The sequence below is a fragment of the Motacilla alba genome, chromosome Z, assembly GCF_015832195.1.
Source record: "Motacilla alba alba isolate MOTALB_02 chromosome Z, Motacilla_alba_V1.0_pri, whole genome shotgun sequence".
Classification (NCBI taxonomy): Eukaryota; Metazoa; Chordata; class Aves; order Passeriformes; family Motacillidae; genus Motacilla; species Motacilla alba.
The window spans coordinates 44,761,469-44,779,770 of NC_052046.1; the positions used below are offsets into that span (position 1 = coordinate 44,761,469).

At 41.3% G+C, this 18,302-nt stretch overlaps 1 protein-coding gene across 3 annotated transcripts in view; it reads right to left on the minus strand.

Moving 5' to 3' along the window:
• Positions 1–2,269, minus strand: part of ABCA1 (ATP binding cassette subfamily A member 1) — a 92,639-nt gene extending 90,370 nt beyond the window's left edge. For 2 of the 3 annotated variants that reach the window (XM_038123699.1, XM_038123694.1), the window contains exon 1: positions 2,112–2,253. The gene's annotated coding sequence lies outside the window, so the exon portion shown is untranslated. Of the gene's footprint in view, positions 1–1,680; positions 1,760–2,111 lie in introns of all 3 variants that reach the window. The other variant, XM_038123695.1, reaches the window with a different exon arrangement.
• Between the last annotated feature and the right edge of the window lie 16,033 nt (positions 2,270–18,302).

Here is an 18,302-nt window from a genome sequence, read left to right on the forward strand (position 1 = left end):
ACCAAATCTGGTACCATATCAAGTAAGTCTCTGATCACACCAATGCAGCACTGAGTGATGTTTGAGTTTGAAAAAAATTTAGCATTGCAAAAAATGTTTGCTAGCAGCTGCCTGTGGCACACTGATTTATAAATGTGCCTCAGCCTCTGTGTGTGAAGAAACCATTATGAAACTTTCAACATACTTGCTTGCACTGCTATGCAGCTCTATTCAGAGGAAATTTGGAACTAATATCCAAAAGATTACCATGACTCCTAGAAACACTGAAATCTTACATATAGCTGCACCCGAGGTGTTTAGATCATGTAACTATCATATGGCAACATGTCCTTCAGCAACAGCTTATTGGGGGACAGTTACTGTAAATAGTTTTGGGCTAGCTGCTGGATTATTACACTATAATGACAAATTACAGCACATTGTGATTTCTTGTAGCCCAGAGACCAGCTAGTAACCCCTTCAGAATACCTACAATGAGCTAAAAAAACATGATATTTTATTATTTAATGCTAAATATTCTCAACAGGTTCAACTCAAATTCTACTACGCAACACTCGTGTTCCATGCTGCCAAACTTATAGCCCCATCTTTTTGGTTAAGGGTTGACTTCTAATTTTTACCATAATAAACCCTACTAAATTATGATTATGAGAAACGATGTGCTTCATATCAGGAGTAAAGGCATCAAGCTCCTGCCCATACCAGGTATAGACTGTGTCACACAACTCACTCTTACATAAATTAAAATTCAAATGTGCATGATGAAGACCAACATAATTTTTATCTGTTACATCAGTAAAACACTGCAGAGTCCCAGGTACTACCCATTCAGCTTAACAGCCTACTGTGTCATCACAGAATCAAGCACTGATTTGAGTGACAGGAAAGTTGTCAGCGTATGTTGCCATTCTCACTTGTAAGGGAGTTAAGCTGTGCCACAAGCACTAAGCACAAAAAAGCATTTGCACTGAATGTTTACTACCATGACCCCCTTTCAAAACTGAGCAAGACTGCTCCATTACAATACCCTTTCGACAGCAGGCTTGACCATCTGTTGTTAATGGAACATCCCCAACACATGGCTCTTCTCTGCAATACAGGGACCAACTCATTTTCAAAGGTGAAAATAAATTTTAATGCATTAATCCATAGCAGTAATTTTCAAAAACGTTCAACTTATTTTAGGCTTTAATCTAGAATATGTTTAGACCCCTGGCTTCACCGAGGTCTATTCCAACACACTTGAAATCAACTTTGAGCCTTTAAGTATGTTTTTGTACAGCCTTTAAAATCTCCCAGGTCAACAGCTTGGGGGAAGGGGGGCACTTCTGGTTAAAACTAGGAAAAAGTAGGGTTTAATAAGGACTTTTAATTTAGAATCCGAGTATCTTTTCAGACATGTTTTAAGCATCTGGGCTGCTGTGCAGCTCGTCTTTTGTAACAACAGCCTGATGATAGGTTGCAGTGTAGCACTCCAGACTTCACAACAGTCTGGCAGCAGCAGCACGATTTGTTGCATACAACTGAGCCTCCTGCCCATCACAAAGGCAGCCACATCGATTTTTTATTTTTACACTCCCCCCATCCCAAGGCCCTCCCCTTATTCCACCCCCGCGACTTTACAGGATTCACGTAGGAGTGAAGGGGATGAAAACCCTCCCGTTATCTTCTAGCACCCACCGGGGCCGGGAGAGGCAGCGGTAAGGTGAGCCACCCTCCGTGAGCGCTGCCAAGCCAGAGTCGCCTCGCTCAGGATAAGCTAAAACAAAATAACTATTTTTTAAAAAATAAGCACACACAACCACGCCCCTCACACACACACACACACTTATCAGCCCCGCTCCAATGCACCGCTACGCCGTAAACCATCCTCCGAGCCGCGCTGCCGACAGGCTCCGCACGGAGAGTGGCACCACGTCGGAAGACAAAAGCCCCAAAGCAGTAAGAAAATAAACAGACAAAACCCCAAAACAATAACAAAGCACACCCCCCCACACACACACACTCATTTGCGTTTTCCCTTTAGCTTTGTGCCGCCCGTTCCAGGCAGAGCGGGGACAAGTGGGAAGCCTCCCCGACAGCTGCCCGGGATGCGTCCGCCCCCCGCCTACCTCCCCGGCCGGCAGCCGCCGTCGGTCCCGAGGGGAGCCGCCGCCTGCTCCTCGCCGCGATCCCCTCCGGCTCCGCTCCCGGCCCCGACGCCGGCCCCGCTGCCGCTACCGGGCGCCCCCGCCCCGCAGGGCCTTTTATAGGGGAGGCGCGGAGCTGCCCCCGGCGGGCCAGCCCGCCCCTTCCACGGCCGGGGCCGCCCAGCACACTGCTTTTCCCCTCCCTCCGGGTTCTCCTCGCCGCCGCCTTTTCTCTTTTCTGTTTGCTCTTTCCTTTCTTCTTTTTCTCCTCTCCTGTCCTCCGTGCTCCCCCTCCGCTTTTTTTTTTTTTTTTTTTTTTTTTTTTTCTTTCCCCTCGGCAGCGGCTACTGTTGGGAGGGTGGGGGAGTGCGCGGCGATTTGCATGTGGGCGTGCACAGTGCAGCCAAAAACAAACTGCGAGGATGGGTATGTCCGCCCCGGCGCCCTACAGCGGGACGGCGCTCCGTGGGCTACCCGCACTCGCTGCTTTTTGTGAAACTCCGCTCTTCCAGGTGCGTTAAGAAGCATCCCAGCCCCTCGCGTTGCGTCCCGCGCCCGCCCCCCGGGCGTCTCTTCTCGGGGTCAGTGGGAAGAAAGAGCAGAAATCCGGGCACGGAGTTACCTGTGAAGTGGATGTGCTCCAGCCGCCCACGTCTCCAGGCCTGCTCCGCTCCCCGCATCTCCTGAGCTGAGCCGGTGCAAACTGGGCACAGATCCCTTCTCAGCTGTACAACTGTGGAGGTACTGAGTTTACCAAGAGTGTTGGCCTGAGAGGAATCAATCAATGATAAACAGCTTCAACGGGACCAGACGCCGTGTACTCCATGTGACTTATGGCAATAAAAAGGCAAGGAACTATGAAAGGTAACACTTGGATAGATAGGCACAAATGAGGATGAATTCAGTTGTGTCAGTTTATGGAGAAATTTACAACTATTCCCAGACTTTATAAAAACAAGTCTCAAATTACTTTTAACAGTTCACAGTGAGCAAGCTGACTTGCTCCAAATACAAAATCTGTTAATAGTGATAGTGTGTTTTGTTTACCAGAGAAATGGCCTGGTCTTAGCAATATTGTCTGGTTGCTGAAGGTGTCCTCCGACATGAAGTCCTCCCGTAGAAACCACCCATCGTGCAAACCCTTCCAAATTTTTTACTTGTTACATATCAGGAGCCTTGTAAAATCATGCAGTGCAATTTGTGAAAGTATAGCCGTGCATTTTCAAGGCATAAAATGCTCTGTGAATGAAAACAAGTAATGCACAAAAGGCAGGCAACTCTAAATTATGATTCCCTCTACAGACATAATGCGCTGCCATTTCTCTTCTGCAGTGAAGTGGTTGATGTTTTTGTTCATGCTGTTAATGCTTTGCCTTATTGTGAGCAATCTGGATGACACACGGTTACTGAGGGAACCGTATCTTCAGGTTCCCTGGCTTTTATTTCCATGCTCAGGCTACCACCATGGTATTTTTTCAAGTGGCACAGAAATACAAATACCTGAAAGCAAATTCCAGAGAGCTCAGGCAGATTGTAATCTGACATAATGCACTGGAGTATCATAGGTAGCAGTGAATATTCAAATTAATAATGCAGACCCTTCTACACTGAATAAAAGATGAGACATTCATTTTCACTGTGACCCTAGCTCCTTCCCTCAGTACCTGTGTGTCAGCATCTCACAAATGGGCTAAGGGCAGGACAAAATAAAAACATTCCTGATTCTGACCATGGTTTCCCCAGTGTAACTGCTACATAATGTCACTGACTTCAACAGATTCGTTCTCTTTGTACCTTCATCTGGTGATAAAACTGAAATAAAAACAAGGACTTTATTTAGTGTATAAATGCAGCTGTGTGTTTTTCACCATATGCTAAAGCTTTGCATTTTACACATTTCCAAACATTGCTGGATTGTAATTTTAAATTTTAAAACAAAGAATTTCTGCATGGTTAGTCAGAACACAGGGAGAAAGAGCATATTTAGTTTACAATCAACAAAGCGTTACGCCTCATCCCATATAAAAAGGAGTTTGAAATAGAGGTTATATTGGATGGAATTTTTTTAAGAATTAATGATTTAACTCAGTGGAAATAGGTCTGTCAATACTGTAGAGCTGACAATTGCTCTACTACTGATGTCTATTTAAACCTAGGTTCCTCTAAGCAAAGTGTGAATTCCCAAAATTCTGGGAGTTGGTGCCAACAGTTAAAACATTTGAACAACATTTTCCAATAAGACAGCTACTATACAGCTGTTTATGAGAAGTGAACAGAGCATTTGGTTTATTTTGTTCTGTTAAAATACCTGCAGGATGGTGGAAAATCCTTGTGCACCACTGGATATCATTTCCCCAATTTTGCTTCTCCTTGTGTCATGGCAGTGATGTGAGGTCAGTGGGGGATAAGCATTGGCAAATGGTACAAGAAGGATGACAGGGGAAAGGGCACAGTTAGATCCAATGAGCAGGCTGTACAAAGTCAATAGCCACACTGCAAATAGTTTCTAAGAATAACCATTCTTACGTTTGAGATCTCAGGGCAGACGAGCACATGTGACTCCTAAAGATTTCTTGAAGACATTTGTACCTCCCAACTCTTTCATGCACAGCAAATATTCTGGCTTCTGTCTCCAATGGAAGGTATGATAGGTCTTTGCAGATAAAGCAGTCTCACGTGGGACTTCCTGCTTAATTTAATTTGTTGATGGATAACACAAAATTTCAACTACTGATTCAGATACAGAGGGGGAAAAGGCAGACATAAACAAACACTTAGGGAAAGACCTTTCTCCTTCCTTCCCAAGCTCAAGTTAAGCACCTCTCCTACCTCCTTCTGGTCTCGACATCCCTTGCTTTCAATAGGTGTTATGATCAGTCCCTTTGCCCCAGTTCTTTCTGTGAGGCACTGGGCAATGTGGACAGTTGGGGTCAGTGTGTAATGGTTCTTTCTGCTGTTGCTTGCTTCTTACTCATTTTCCTCCACTGCTTCTTGCCTTACTATTTCACTGTTTCACAGTGTGCCACAGTTCCCTACAGGCTGTCCCTTCTTTGGCATGGTGTAGCTCTGTCCAAGAATGTGTCTCTTCCTTCCATGTGTCTGCTCCACTTTGTCCAGCTCACAGATTTTCTTCAGCGTCTCCTGTCCTAGGGGCTGCTCATTTTTTAAATATGTTTGAGCAGAAGTGCTATGCACTGCTTTCACCTAGCTGAGGTTTTGGCATGCTGGGGGTTGTTTTCATCCCTTTCAAAATGGCTGACAGCACTGTAACTGGTACAGAGGAGTTTGTGGCCTCTTCCCTTGCAGCTTCCAATACTAGAGGCCTACCAGTTATGCCCAATATGCAGTTCACATGACATGCACTTTCAGATAAGACCTGATCCTTTGTCTTTTTCCAAAAGCTAATCCTCTTCTTCAACCCCTTCTCTTATTACATTGGCTTTGAACAAGCAGCCCCCAGTAGGGTCCAAGGCTGGGTGGAAGGGAGGGGCTGCAGACTGGCAAAGGGGCTGTTAGCTGCACCAGTTACTGAGAGGTCAGAGGACATGTAAATTGCTGTTCATGGAAAAGACATTATGTAGTGGAATGAAGGGGTGGAACTGAAAATAGGAAAACACGCTGTGTTCTCACAGGAGGAAGTGAGGAGGAAGTTGTTTCTTTGTACTTGTAACTTCTACAAGGCAAAACGCAACATTGTTAACTTTGAAATGTTTGATTGATGTTTTCTAATGTCAGGATACTACAGAAGACTGTGGGCTTAGACAAGCACACCAAGAAATGTCTTGATATAAACCAAAGGTTTCTATGATAGGTTTCAGCAACAAAGAAAGCCACAGTTTAATAGTTGTCAGCTCTTAAGATATTTCATCTGGAAAACCAAGGGTTCTTTTTAGCCCTAGATGATCTAGTTTGGACTAAATTAAAGAAGCAGAAAAGACAGCAGATCAGCATTACTTCCATTTTAAAAAAATACTTTTCAAAGAACTTTGCTCACCTCTTTTTTTTACTTGGCGTTCTTGTTGCAGAAAAATAGCTTCAAGATTCCCCACTCTTATCTTGGGACACACACTGAAGATTATTCTGTATTTTAAGCATCTGTTCTGTGTTGGTTTACTTTCCCTTGATTTGAAATACCTGAGTCATAGGATGGTGACAGCTTTTGTAAGGTCTTCTTGGAAAGAGCTTCCTAACTTTTAGAAAGAAATAATTGCATTGTTGTTACTCTATAGCAACCCAGGCTGTGCCTGAACATCCTAGCTTCAATTTATATCACCTAGCATGGGAGTGTTAGTCACTCCAGCTTGGTTTACAGCCCAGTGGCTACAACATGCTGTTTACTGCAACCTTCCACGTACACTTTTCTTCCCTTCCTATTTACAGAAGAAAGTAGGTAAGAGAGTTGCTGTTTAGCAACAGCAACCTGCAAAGAAACAGAAGGTTTAAGTACATCCTTTGCTGTGCCCTGCAGTTGGGAAGCTTTGAAGTGCTTATCTGTGCCATGCAAAGAAGTGAATCTGGGAAATTGCTGCCTCCCAATCGAAGAATATTGCAAGCCTGACCCAGTGCTTGACAGGGACAAAAGAGCTTGTGCTTATCCTCTCCATCTTTCAAGATAAACATAGGCTTCAAACTGGCAGCACTCATTAATAAGATGGTTCTAAGTCCTTTAAATAAAATATAAATATATTGTAGCTTGGATTTGAGCAAGTCACAGTTCAAGCAGTTATTAGAAACATTTCTTAGTGTTATCTTGTGTTTAAGAAAGGTGATTTAAAAGCAATTTCTCATGTGGTTTAGTTTCCAGATGACTGATGTTGTTTTAAGAAGAGAGACCATCATCACAAGCATTGCTTTGTAATTTGTCACAAACAGTTAACATTAATAGGAGTAAAATTACATCTGCATTTATCTATATGAAGTATGGTGCTGTGAAGCTCACTGTTAACAAAATTACTGCTTTTTAGATGTAAAATATACATACAACTAAATACTTAGGTGATAAAAATTCCTTGACTTTGACAGAAATAAACTGATTTTTCCAACTGTGGATGTAACCTATAATTTGAAGAGCAAGGAAAATATGTAGAGCTGCCAATTAAAATACTAGCAGTTTATATTAGGTAGCAATTTTAATTCTATGTGAGGTTTCTGGTCTTCTCAGATTCTCCAGGTGTATACTTCATAACGGCATGCAGCATGAAAGTATTTTTAATGTTTCACCCTTCCTCTATGCAATTGTCTATCTTCTAAAAATTAACCCAAAATAGGACCGCTGTGGAAATATTTCAGTATGCACTACATATGCATTGCCAGACTGGGATATGGGGATATGCTGGCCTTGTGAGAGCCAGGGTTTCTATGCCAGCCATGGGACTGAACGGATAGCTATGCAGAATGTTAAAGTTCAGTGTGAAATGCTTCAAAAATTCTGCACCTCATCTCCCATTATAAATTTATATGCTAATAACATCACCAGTGCATGGAACAAGGAAGAAAAAAATTCACCACAAAACAGAAATGAAGCCTAGTAGATATAGAAGCTGATCAAATGCAAAGAAAGCCAAAGAAAAGGATGCAATAGGTTTTCATCCAACCTCAGTTTAGGTGATGGGTGAATCTTCATGGATCATCCAGTATATACATTTCATCAAATTAAGCCCCTAAGATGTAAGTTTAAATGGTCAATTACCAGAACTTCCTTGAGGTCAGCCAAATGTAATGCCATATCAGCTGCATTATTTTAGTTTCTTAAACCTAAACCTATTTAAAAAAATCTCAAAAATTGCCTGTTTAATATCCTTCATCAGTTGTTATGGAACTCAATGCAACTTTTTCCTGATAATGACTCCCACACTGAGTTTGTTACTACAAGAGTTTCAGCCTATTATATAAACAGCATAGATTCAAGTAGCCCAATTAAGTCAGTGGAGATATGCACCTGGGATTTTGACTGCATGTGCTGGCTGTAGACTTAAATGGAGATAAAATTCATCCCTGATTAACAAAACTTCTTTCACCCACAGCTTTTGAGCTGCAGGCAACAACATTCAGTGCAAATCTTAGCAGCAAGGGGATAAGTTTTAGGAAGTAATGTTTTTCCTTCACTAGATAACGACATTCCAGAAGGGAAGAAAATGCACCATCATGTGTTCAAAACCAGCCTGTGAACCAGAAGGAACGACAGGATGGAACTAGTCTGTAAGTGTACTGCTTGCTTCAGCACCAGCATGACCAGACACCATGAGGGAAAGTGTGCTGTCCCTCACCTCTGGCCTTAAAAGGTATGCTCAGAGCAAACCACCCTCAGGCCCTGGAAGGCTTTTACTGTGTCTTGCTGTCATACACAGGCCAATGAGCCTCATGGCCTCCATAAAAGCGAAGCTGTGCTCTTAGGCTCCCCAGCAGCTTCCCCAGCCCCTCTTGGGGCTGGAAGAGTGCCTCAGACCTTCTGACAGCATCTCACACAATTGCAGAATGAGTCGGGCCTCTTGTCTAGCATAAACTACAGTGCCTTCAAAGAAGGAATCACCCTTTCTTGCTGTTGGCAAAACCATATCTTCCTCCCATCTCCTTGCCTCTACTGAGCTCATGAGTATTCTGCATTACTGAGCTTTTCTGAGTCCATTCTTACAAGCAAGGATTTGCTTTCCAGGAGGCAAGAAACACCTCCTTTAAACTAACTTTTTACAGAGAAGGGACTGAGGTTTTGCCTCTATTCTCTATATACACCTGGAGAAATGGTCAGAAAGTTGAGTCGTAGGGGTGTTACTTCAAATCTTTAGTTTCCTGAAACATCAAGAATCACCCACAATGCAGAATGAAGGGTCTCTATTCAAACCCAAATTTTTCCAGACCTGCTTAGAACTGCCACTCAAATTCCACAGTTAGAGGCCTTCAGTCTGCTCTGTAGAGCCCAATTTCTTTTCCTCTTGATTGTCTTTCCAACTTGATTGCCCAGATTGGGGTTTGCTTGGCACTGTTTGATAAAAAAAACAAGCAGCTTTTGAGTTCTGCCAGCTGTTACATTTTGGTCCATTGAAATATCTGCACTTTCTGAATATTTTCAGCACTTTTATTAAGGCAATCATTTTGACCTCTACATTTTTTAGCTGCTTGCAGGCATCTGGGGCTGGATCTTGGGTGTAGATAGCTTGCTCTAGAGACAGAGTCCTGTTCTTGGCTTCAGGATGAGCCAGTTCCTGCTTCTCTTATTTTGTCATTATATGAAGAACAGGTATCTCTCTCTCTCTGTCACTCTAGTATCTTCAGCAAAAGGACAAAGTCAAATTTTACCTTCCCTAATGCACCTTCACCCCTCCCATCCATTACTGTGGCATCTCATGAGGTAGTTGGAGAGACTAATGCTCTTGCTGAGAGCTGAGTCTTAACCTGACTCCAGTGTTGTTGCCAGAGTCTACGCAGCCACTAGTCAAATTATCAACAAACTTTCAGGGATTCAATGGACTCACCATCTATCATGGCTTTCCACTGAGGCTCCAGTGCCTAAGCTATGTCCTTTACATTATTGGTCAATTTCCCTCTTTATACCATGATGTGCCCAAGTTAAATACTGCCTTGTGATTGTTCAGCATCCAGACTCACTGACTTCAGTATCCAGATTCTGCCCTTCCTTTGGAAGATGTTCTTTCTGTTTCTCTCCATCTTAGAAGACCGCCTTCTCACTTTGGTGCTTCTGCTTCAGCATATTCTCACCTGACCGTGTTTGGAGAAGGACAACGCAATCAACCTCCATTTCCCTGTCCTCACGTCATTACACACTCATTCTCTCCTGCTGCACATGTTCCTGGGCATGCTAGACAGACCTTTCACAAAGAGTAATAATTCTGGGGTTTCTTATTTGTCATATTAGCTATTTCCTCCATTCCTTAAGCATCAGAGTATCACTCATAATTGTACAGGATTTAGCTATCTTTACTGACTCTACTACCTTAAAAGGAAAAAAAAAATCTGATCTTTTTTCCCCCCAAGTCAGGATCAACTAGATCAGGGCTGTCCCAGGCAGCCATTAAAATATTTTCTTTTACTTGAGAAAAGCAGTATCTTTGGCATTATCCTCATCAGAATAACAGAGCAATGAGATACCTGCCTGTTTTTCTTGATAGCTGTAAAATCTTGTTCACTTTCTTATTGTGCATTCAGGAAAGAATTTTATTGCAAATGCTGTATTCTGTGATGTCTGTCCAAGCTGCTTCCTGAGCTGCTCAGCAGTATTGACATTTATGTCTTTCTAAAAGTGTTTATGATTAGGGACAACCTTTTTGACTGAGATTTCCAGGACTTCTCTTTAGTGGTGGGTAATCTACTGAATCAGTGTAGCCTGCAAGGAAGAAATCTGCAGTGAAAATGATTCCTAGCAATCAGCCCAAAACTATTAGTTTCAAAAGAGATATATAAAGGAATGGAAGGAATGAGAAAACTGGGTATATAATGTTAAAAGGAGGGGATGCAGACCATAGAGAAAGATGCAATATAGGTTTTATTTGTATGGTATCATATAAAGGTCTCCCAAGATTAGCCATAAGATAGGTTTTGGCATATTTTACTTTCTTTACTAAAATCAATGAAATAATGAATATTACCTGGACAAATTTTTGGAATCCAAGTGCCACTAACACTGTTACCTCACAAGAAGCTATGATCAAGGAAACTACTTATGAAACCTATACAATCTAATTTCTGTAAAAACATCTTTTTCCATTAGTGCCCTTAAAACTTTATGTCATATGTTGTGTTAACCTTAGAGAGATGTGGAGTTAATATAGCTTTGTATAGCTTTAAATATAACTTCAGTGTTCACACACATATTTAAGACATGGTTGTGATCACTTTTAGAAATTCGTTAGTTAGACTTAATGTCTCTTCCATTCCTGCAGGATTCTATTCCCTCTAAACATACACTCTTCTGATTAAATGGGTGTTACTTCAGTAGTTTAACTTCAGACACAGATGCTTTTCATAGAGTATCTTTCGTGTTGAATTCAGGCCCAACTGGTTATTATTAATTTTCTTGTTCCCATTCCATTACCACTTTTTTGGTCATGAAAAGACAAGCTACGTGGATTCCTGTTAAAATACAGAAAGGTTCTCATTTCAAATAAATGTTTATCATCCACAAATTTCTTCTACAGAAATTTAGACTCTTCTTCATATTCAACCTGCTTCTCATGAGGCTAAATGTGTTTCTCTCAGGACAGAAAGATTCTATGCAGTTCACCTGCATGTTTTGCAGTCCCTTTAGTACATAAAGGTAAAGCAGTTCACTGACTCTGAAAAGTAAACTAAGGCTGGATTTTAAGTGCTGCCAGGGGATTTTAGTCCTCGTTTAAGTGCTTGTCCGAATTTTTGCCACTTCAAAAGATCCATTCAGAGTAACAGGTTCAGAATTTCACTCTTGATCTCCAAGACTGCTTTGGAAATGTTTGAGTCTGGACATTCAGGTTTCATTTCCTTATGTTGTTTTCAGTTCCAGTTAAAGATTTTATGAGCTTCTCACTCATCACAAAGATGAGTACCTTTGAAGCTACCAACAATCACTACAATTTCTTTGGGACACTCTAGAGTTACAGCTCTGGAGCCACAATGTCTCACCTTCTTTTGTCTTCTACACACTGTACTCAGTGATTAGGATGCTGTTCAAAAGTAATATTAATGATCCATTTATATATGTTCCAGTATATATTATGAATAACTCTCTGATAGCAGAAAGCTTATGCAATATTCTTCCCTGTGCAATTACAATTTAGACATAAAAGCTTGTAACACTCCATAATAATACTATGCCCTGAATAAATTCCTGTATATAAGATCAGATATGATTATCTAATATACAATTTATATATTTGATTTGTAGGGTATTACAGCTGGGAAATCTCAGGCTGCATGGATAGAACAAAGGTTGTAGAAATAATTGGGGACAGGTATTGCTGTCCCCCAAACTAGCCTCTAAAGATGGAAGATGGGTTTTCCAGCAAAGTAAGAGTGAGAAAAAAGGAAGGATGAAAATCTGCTGTCTACAGAATAATAATAAAAAAGTTCTTACCCTAAACTCAGGTGTAAAAGGACTCTGTCTTCTCCACCTTCTTTGTTCTTTCCTTCCACTGCCCTTGCTGCCATGGTTTCAATGGAATTTAAAACAAACAAGAAAATCTAGGAAGAGCGAGAAAGAACATGAGACAGCAAACAGAAAACACATTAAGAAGCAAAACTCTTCATTTTTTATCAGCCGCAGATAAGAGCTTTCAGAGAATAATTGCCGATGTTTTTTATCAGTTCTGTCTAATTAGCTTGTTCTTCATTAGCTTGTTGCATATGGACACGTAGAAACAATAGTGATTGGTGGATGCAGTATGATCCTGCCTACCCAAGAAAAAACTCCTTCCGGAGTTAATAAAAGAGTTGGTTTTTTTTCCAAGGGTTTCTTCGGGTCATTTTTCAAGGAGAACTTAGCATCCTCTCTGCATTCAGCAGCTTTGGCCCCAGTGCAGGTGTGTCCCTGAGGTTACAGCTGGATTACAGCCCTTCTTATACACTGCCACTGTGAGAAAAGGACTGCAACCTACCACAGAATGACAGTAAGACACAGGAATCCATGTTAACTTACCTTTATTTTGGTATACCTTTAATTCCCTCAGTCAACTCATGGCAATTTTTCACCACTATGCTCTGAGGAAATTTGGCTAACTATGCTGTTACAAAAGTTTATGCTTAGTTGATCCTACTTTGGAAAAACAAGGCAGAAAAAAAATGACTTCTTAAGGGATCTTCCCACCCTGTCTTTCCATGTTACAATTCCTGCAAAGGAAGAGAGCATAACTATAAAGTACACCTGCACACTGCTGTATCACAATCACACTCAGCTGCACACACTGCCACAAGGGAGCTGGAGGAGGTGTCAAACCGAGTATGGCATCGTGGCTGGATGCCCTGTTCTTGCAGGAAAATATACAGTAAAAAAGTCCAACTATGCTGTAACTGCTTGGAGAGGGACCAGCAGTCAGGAGTTTTGTGTCAGCTCCTCCTTTTGCATAGCACCTACAACCTTGGGAATGTCAGAGTAAATCTACTGTTTACTGTCACTGTTATCAAAGCTTTATGTAAGCCACTGTGTTTCAGGTTAAAATTTTCCAGCAGTACAGGATTTACGGGCTCCCCCAGCAACTAGAACTGATTCTGGATACTTGAATGATCCAGTGCTGTACATAGATGCTCTCCCTGTTTTGATAGTTGACCTGCCATGCACAAAAAACCAATTTGATATATGGAATTCATCTGTTTCGTATTAGCAAGTAATAGAAGTTAAATATACCTCTTTGTCAATTCAATTCCACAGTTCTTGGCCACTTACAATTCTAGAGAATATCCTCACTGACCAATTTTCTGGCATGTGTCCAAGATTTGAGAACATGTAGTCTTGAATGAATTGTTCACCGAGGAAAGCTGGTGAAGAAAAAGTAAGGCTGCTTTTATGAAAAACAGCAACTGACCCTAAGAGTAGTTCACTTGGTTAGAGCATGGTGCAGTGGTAGTAACAAAAAGATTTGTGGAACCAATCCCCATATGAGCCATTAACTCAGAAGAGTTGGACTTGATGATCCTTGTGGGTCCCTTCCTTACAGCTCAGAATCTTTTGTGAAGCAAACTCTAATTTTTAACTTGTGCCTTCAAATATCAATAGTAACATACATTGCACTAAACTACATATTCCCTTACACATTCTGAGTTATCACAACTGCATGAAAATCCTGCATACACTTATTTTTTACCTATACTTTACTGAGAATCTCAAAACCCTGGTTCTTCCAGCTTTTTGTTCCTAGGACTGATTTGCAGACATCCACTTTTTGTATTTGCATCTCTTCACTTACACTCCCTGGCACCTCCTAAGTGGATGGAAGCTGCCGGCAGCTAAGCTCTGACTTGCTGTTTGTATTCTGTGGAGTTTTGGCAGCAGGGTACAGAGCAGATGGCAGGCTTTTCTCCTTTCTTTAAGATGCACTGACCAGCTTGGAGCTGTGGATGGCCACGAAAAAGAGGCTGAGTGCAACCAGTATAGGAGAGGGGGGTTGCAAAACAACACTAAGTGACCCTACTTCTGACACTTCACAAATCCCTGTCACTTACTTTGGAGTCAAGTTCCTCCCTGCTGCTCTGGATGAGAAAAGTGATTCTGTGGTATCAGTGGAGACCAGCTACAGACAAAGTCAAGTTTTGCTCAACTCTGTATAAACACATATAAATGACAGGACAAAAATCAGCCTTTATCTTTCCTACAAAACAAAGTTCAAGTTCAGTTGCTAAACTACTGATACTTTGTATCAGCCTTTCATATAGTCATGCATCAAAATGACAGTATTTTCTTCTAATTGGAAGTAGCAGTTTCGTCAACTCCAGCACTACTATATGGGTCTGCATTAGAGAACCTGGGTCTCACATACATGTATTAAAGGGAAAACCTTTTCAAACTTTTCTGTCAAACCAATCTAAGTGAAAAGCTTCCTTCTGCCACATAAAAATGGCATCCAAATCCTGCATGCCTGGATGGCTGAAGGACAGTATTACCTATGATTAGAATTTAATCTCTCATAGCAAAGTTTGTGCTTCGAAAATTTTCAGAAGCTTAATTAATTATTCACATGTTTAATGAGCCTGAAATTGATAACTCCTCATCTTTGGTTGGTGTTATTGCAACTATTCAAATTACCTGGAGCACCCTGTTTTATCCCTTCTTTCTTTGACAAGACTGGTTTCTAAACCATCAAATCAATATTTACCTTGAGGAAAAATGTAGTACCAAAGGAAATATCAACAAATTTCTATGTGAACATAGAGAGAATAACTAATGGGATTCATTGTTTAAGCCAGCTCAGCCCTCACCCTCCCTTACACTTTCCTCCTACCTTTTTCCCTACAAAATGAACTTATTTTCTGCCTATGCCAAGCCTGTAGAAACATCCCTCATCAGTCAATAGCAGCACACAAAGGTATAGTCTGTGAAAGGACAAACCAGGGTGCTCTTAGCTACATCACATCATTCCAGACCAGTGTGAAAGCCTGGCTTATGCTCATGGGAAATTTGCTTTTTGAAGTCAGCAAATCACTGAATTGCTGGGACAGGCTGCAAATATGTCTTAATTACTGCAAGACATTCCTCCATTTCCACAGACCATTATACTGCTGGTTTAAAAACAAACTGACTTAGGGCTTATCAACACAAGGAAGCTACTTCTTAGTAAGGAAGAAAGTTAATTTACAGCTGAGTAATATTCTTCTGTGGACACATGCAGTGCACATGGAATAAACTACTGTTCATTCAAGCATTAAGTGAATATTTGCTCATGATTCAACCCCTGAAGACTGTTCAGTTCAATATAGATCAGACTTGTGAGAGATCTAGTGAAGACAAATCAGCTGAACATTCTGAAATACCCAGTTTTTCAAAAATGATGGAAAAAGCTAGAAGAAAACCATAGGATTCCTTCAAAGTTATGTTTATATAGTAATCCATAGTAATCCATAGTAATTTGCAGCTTGCCAAACAGCAGGCAGGTTAACTGCTTGGAAATTAACTTCTAAGCAGCCTAGGCAAAGGCTCTTGCTATATCACAGACACACAGGCACACATGAAGTGCATTCTGCTGTTAGTCAGGCAGCTGTTAACAGAATCATTACATTTTCAAAAGGAAAATGAAGCCTTCCTGGTGTTTCATTTCCTTTTCCATGCTGTGCTGCAAAATCCGTTGGCCTTCTATAATCCCTTTCCTAACATCAGGATTTTTTTTGTCAACTAAACTCTTCTGACTGGTCTGGCTCTTCTATATTCAGTTTAACTGTTCTACCCATGAGCTCTTCTCTTTTCTATCCAATTTGATGTCCCATCCTTTCTGAGTTAACACTGACTAAGGCCGGCAGTTAAAGCTTCCTGAAACATTACAGAATAAGATGTATACTCAGTGGGATGTGGATAATTTCAAGACATGGCAGCATGGTTTGAAGATATCTCTCTTCCAGTTGTATTAGTTACAGGTTTGGAATAATGAGAACAATGGTCTGACAGCCTCAAAGTATGTAGACCCAGATTTCATAAACACTTTGCACATGGGGCTGCCTTTCTGAGTGATCTGTAAGTAGTAAAAGATAAAGCTTGAGCTCTCTTGCCAACACTCAACTGTGGATAGTACAAATTCTTGCAGAGTCCCACACTGAGCCCCTGTGATTCTGGGATTTGCATAAACATTCAGAAGCAAAAAGACAGAAGAAACTGTCTGATATAAATTACAATGAACATAATCTGATTTCTTCTGCCAGGAAGGCCACAGTACAGATGAGCCCTGTACATCTAGCCATAGTGCAGATGCCTTTACAGTGTGTTAAAAAAGAATGTTTAGGTGTATTATTTACGAAGACCCTCAGTGTCCTACAGCCATACTCCTGACAAAAAACAACCCAAACAAAAAACCCCCCCAAAACCAAAACCAATGCTTTGCCCAGCCTAAAAAGGGGAAATTTAAAAATAATGTGAAGAGAAAGTTCCAAATAACTTACAGGAAGAAAGGAAAGGATGTTTGTCCCTTCTGCACATGCATTTGGGCAAGGCCACTATTTCTGAAGGCAGAGGCGGTGCAGATGGAGTTTGGAACGCTAGATCTTTCTTCCCTTCTCACAGAGAATTCATGTACTGATGCACTACAGAACTCAGAGGGCAACAAAGGCTCCACTGGAGCAGACAAAGCTGAAAATGCTGCTGCTCTTGGCTGGGACTTTTTGATTATTTTTAACAGCCTTTCCTGTTGTTATTCTCACAGTGACTGAGCAGAACCCTGTTGAATGCTTTCTAGAATGGGTGAAGACACACAAAGCAAAGTAAATTAATTTTTTTCTATTTGGTGTATATATGGAACAAAAAATGTTATACTGTTAAATGCAAAACATTACTGTCACCAAAGGTTTGGGCATCACTTAATTCAAGATGGCCCTATGACCTAGAACTGGACAGAACTTCTCTTACAAAGTGTATGGCTACTACTGAAACAAAAACATAGCCCTCTGTCAGTGAAGAATCATCCTGAAAGAAAACCTTGGTAATCAATATTGCTCAAATTCCCAGCCAGAAGTCAATATCCTTCACTACATGCAGGAATCAAAGAAAAAAGCTTCATGGAATAATAGAATAAGTAGAGTTGGAAGAGACCATCAGGGATCAGTGGGATCATCAGGGAACATTGCAACTCCTGGCCCTACACAGAACCATCCCCAAGAGTCACACCCTGTACCCGAGAGCATTGTCCTAACACTGCTGGAACTCTGTCAGGCTTGGTGCTGTGATCACTTCCGTGGGGAGCCTGTTCTAGTGCCCAACCACCCATGGGCTGAAGAACCATTTGCTGATATTCAGCTTAAACCTCTCCTGACACAACTTCAGGCCCTCAGGTCCTGTCACTGGGCACCAGAGACACAAGATCAGTGTCTGCCCCTCCTCTTCCCCTCACAAGGAAGTTTTACCAGTTTCTTCCTTCAGGCATGTTCAGGTGAGGAAAGTAGTAGGCACATCTCCACAAACCCCTCCATTTTCTTATTTTCAGGAAGAGGATTTTGCCCTACATTCCACAAAGTTCCAGGTGACTCGAAGGGGGACACAGCTGTAAAGGCTGCTTGTGCACTTTACTGTAACTCTTCTTAGCATGTTAGAGGCCAATTCAGAGAACTACTTTGGTAAAAAGTGAAGAATGTCAAAAATCACTTATGAATAGAGAGCCTTTACATTGTTTATTAAATAGGATCAAGTATGCAGTTCAGCAGCAAACCCCAGACTTCTTGCATCCATTTGCATTAATATATTTTGTATTAATATCAGGCCCATAAAAATGTATATACTTCACCTTTCTTTTAATGCCACAGACATCAGCACATAGGACAATTCCAGCCAAGACTCATGTCCTGCATCTGAACTACATCAAACACCACATTTAAGATTCATATAATGAGGTAATATAAAGGCAGGAATAATGTGTATCCCCCCTGAATGGCCACTGAATAGAAAAAGGAAGACCATACATTAAACCTACATGGTGTTTCTGTGGCATGGCCACTCTACCTTCATTTCATCTACACAGTATTTCCTTTAGGAATAGCTGAACTAATACAATTCCTGGTAAA